The following is a 4,032-nucleotide window of genomic DNA, read 5'->3' on the forward strand; positions in this document are numbered from 1 at the left end:
TTAATCAATAATTGTGAAAATCATGCATTCTTTAGGTATAAAATGATGCCGTAAGAAACTGGTATAAAATAGTGTAGTAAGAAACTGGTATAATTTGATACATAGCCAGCTTTTGGGCAGTGGCCAGTCTTTGAGCAGTTTCTTATCAAGACGGGCTTCATTCCCAGAATTAAAAGACAAGTTTCTGTAGCACTTTTTTACTGTGTGAAGTAGGATGAAGTAGAATTTTGTATAGTATGCTTGCCTTAAGAAGTAGTATGAACAATAGCCTAAAATGCGCACACATGCTTAAACACTGCCTGTTATGATAAAATGTATAAAAACTGTTTCACATTTAAACAACTATGGGGTTTCTCTTAGTTCATCTCTTCTATTCCTATATTGGGAAGTTGGGGAATGGAGAAGATGAATGGAATGAAATACCTGATGTGCTTACTATGATGTTGAAATATAAAAAAGGGTAATTTTAAGAAAAAGAATAGAGGGTTTTAAGAAAGTAAAAACTTTATAACTTGTGAGCCTGTCTTGAAGTCGTGCCAGAAAGTAAAGGGATAGTTGGCACAAAGAGCGGAGTTCTCTTATCGAACAGCGTCAAGGTTAGAGTGTCTTCTCGCCATAGAAAAATTAGGAGGAACCTTGACTATCGCTGGAAATTGGAAAGCTAAGCGCACAACTGGCAAATTGGTTTTAGCTGGTTTTTGTGCAGCTGAAAAAATAAGAGATCATTCGCAGTTTAGCTGAGTTCGTCTAACTGTTCTATGGGTATTCCTAACAGCATGAACTTAGTTAAAACTACTGAATTCGTGCTGTTGGAAGGCTTATGGAATAGTATTACACTTGGACAAACAGAGTGTTTATGAAGAGAAACTCTATATTGAAAGAAAACATAAGACAAAAGTTCCCTATAATGTCTGCTAAACACACCAAGAAAGATGGAAAACTAATTAGCAGAAATAAAATAAGAAAAAGAGATACTTAAGTAATCAGTTACATATAATCAACTTATAACATTTGAGACACTTTTTGAAGTATGATTCAGACCTGGGAAATATATTAATTCTAACAGATATATTTGCTTGTAATAAGACAAAATATTAACTTGCACTCACATTTCAATAGAGACCTTGCAAATAAATAGCCGAAAGGTGAGACAGGTCATTGATCGAGAAGCAAGTGGGTTTTTCTCTGTTACAAGCTGTCCTCCCAAATTATAATAATAAAATAGTATCAATGACACAAGTACATTGAACTAATAGTGTTGTATATATTTCAAACAACACTTATATACTCAACAATAACATTAGTGTTGCATATATAAACAAACTTATATATATTTAAACAACACTTAATACTCAAACAAACACAATAACATTAGTGTTTTAAACAACATATATTTAACATTAGTGTTGTATATATTTTAAACAACACTTATATATTCAATAACATTAATATATATTTTGAACAACACTTTGTTTCAACATAATAATTTATTTGTTTTACCTAACGTTTTAGATAGAGGAGGGGTCGAGAGATGAGCTGGTGAGATCATGATCGGGTGTGTGGACCAGGTGTTATATTACTATTAATTGTTGGCACAAGGCTCTAAATTTTTAGGCTGTTGTGTGCCAAAAAGATAAGAATTGGACTTGATAAAGATTCTCCATGTATTCCTATGGAGACGAATCCTATAAAAACTCACACTTTTCGCAAAGGGGTACCACAATCAAGACCTTTGCTTGACAGGGTGAAGTGGTCCATCACTTGCAGATCTCCACCAGACTGATTCCTTTGTTCACGCTACTTATCCTTATAATAGGAGGTAAGCATATTACTAACATTATTATATCTTACATGTATTGGTTGCATTGCTATAGGGTTTTGAAACTATGTTTTGGTTTTAAGAGAGTGTTGTATTGAATGAAACTGAAATATAGAAGTGGGTGCTTATAAACTGCTTGTGTTGGAATTTGGAGGTCTGATCAACCTACCTTTTTCCAAATATTAAAAGCATTTTAATAAACCGAAGGAGCATTGCTCTGATTCGTAAAACTTAAAATAACTGAGTCTTGAGTGTCTATGTTTTCGATTAAATAAAGGTTATATGAACATACTTACAGCTCGTCCAGTGCTCGAACATAAACCACTAGGGGTTTATAATATCTCTGTCTTCCTAACGTCTCCCCTGAGTTGAGAGTGTGCAGAGTAAATAAAAACTGAATAAGACTGAGTAAAAAGAGTACGTGAAAATCTGCAAAACGCAGCAGACGTGACAAAATAATAAGAAAAATATTATTTGAAAATATATGTATTGCATATTTGTATTTAATTAACAGCGGTACTCTTTGTATTAAATATAAACATTTGTGAGCAAGCTAACTTCGTTGCAATCTTTAAAAGTGAAAAGGAATACTAGTAATACTGCGCTACGATGCCATGACTTTCAAAAAGGGCATCAACGGAACCGTTGCAAACACATTGCATTTTACTACAGCAATTGTAGTAAATTTGGACAGAAATAAACCTTTCTTGCTTTGGCAGCGACAGACTCTGCAATTATAATTGAATAATCCGTTTTTTGTTAGCAAATATGGTGCAGACGCAAGTACATAATTGGTTAGGATACAGATCCAGAGCATTCCCCTTGAAGATGTAGTTGAGTCTCGCAAGAGGCGATGAGGATGCATGGCTGAAAACGCATTTGCTTCCAGATTTTTTTTTTTTTTTTTTTTTTTTAATACTAACTGAGCCACGACAACAAATGGCACCTTAGCTGCATTGGGTCCTCTGCAATTGCATCGGCTGCGTGTGCATAAAACCGCTACTGTTTATATTGTAATTGTTTAAGTACTAGTAATAGGATCTCCAGATTCTGACCATGTAACACTCCGTTTTTTAAATCTGTAAACTGCTTACTGCTTCACGAGCCCGAATAGCTCAGTCGGTAGAGCATCAGACTTTTAATCTGAGGGTCCAGGGTTCAAGTCCCTGTTCGGGCAGTGAGTGTTGTTTTAAAATAATAGTTATTGGGCTAAACACAATGTTGTATTGTGTATATTGTCTATATCCATTGTTGCTTGTTCAAATTAATTTACCAAACACTGTGTGGCGTTGCTACTCCTAAAAAGTGTAGTCAAATATTTTCTTTTCAAACACCATGCCCAGTCCAAAACAAGTTATATAACAAGCTTACGGCTTTACTACTGCCCTATTGCAATGCACCATTCCAAAATTAAGTGGGGAAAAGTTTTGCAAATGAAACAAACATTCAAATAAGCATTAGTCTTTCTCAAACAATTTCCAACCTTTGACATTCGAACTGCATTTTATTTCATCTGACCCATTGAAATATGAACAAGCTGTCAAGGTTGAACCGACGAAAACGGAACTGCCGCGAAACGGGCGGAGTTCATTTCCATAAAAAACTCCAGATTTAGCTGGCCAGTTAAACATTTAGCTAAATGTTAAATCTTGATAAGAGATTTTTGATTTAGTTAAATATTTAGTTAAATGTTAAATCTTGAGAAGAGATTTACGTTGCTGTCAAGGTTGAACCGACGAAAACGGAACTGCCACAAGCCCCTGAGCAATGATGGACCCTGAATCATATTAAACTGGCAGATAACGAAATTAATCAGAGCGGTCCAAATTTAATAGTTGTAGCAGCTGAAAATTTATCCCCACTTCAAATTCTGCCAAACCATGCCGTGCTCAGTATGTTAGTGTATATGTTGTTCCTTTTTCCTTACCTAGCAGCCTCTGTGGCGCAATGGATAGTGCATTGGATCTCTTATTAAGCAGTGAGGTGTTATTCAAAGGTTGTGGGTTCGAGTCCCACCAGAGTCGTTGTTTTAGGCTAGCTGTAGGACTCGCAATCATAATACATTCAAAACGAGAGCCTGTGTATGAGTGATGCACAACTCCGTCCATGCAGGGCCAGTGTCCCACCTGGTTTCTGTTCTAACCATACCCTAAATTGGTTAATTGGACCAATTGAACTTCTAATAAGGTCCAATAAAATACTTTAGAGTGCAC

The 4,032-nt window shown here is 35.5% G+C and overlaps 1 non-coding gene across 1 annotated transcript; it reads left to right on the forward strand.

Annotated features, from left to right (window-relative positions):
• Nucleotides 1–2,923: 2,923 nt before the first annotated feature.
• Nucleotides 2,924–2,996, forward strand: trnak-uuu. The gene has a single exon. It is a non-coding gene; the product is annotated as a tRNA-Lys (tRNA).
• Nucleotides 2,997–4,032: the final 1,036 nt, after the last annotated feature.

This window comes from Polyodon spathula, chromosome 30 (genome assembly GCF_017654505.1).
Source record: "Polyodon spathula isolate WHYD16114869_AA chromosome 30, ASM1765450v1, whole genome shotgun sequence".
NCBI classification, from domain to species: domain Eukaryota; kingdom Metazoa; phylum Chordata; class Actinopteri; order Acipenseriformes; family Polyodontidae; genus Polyodon; species Polyodon spathula.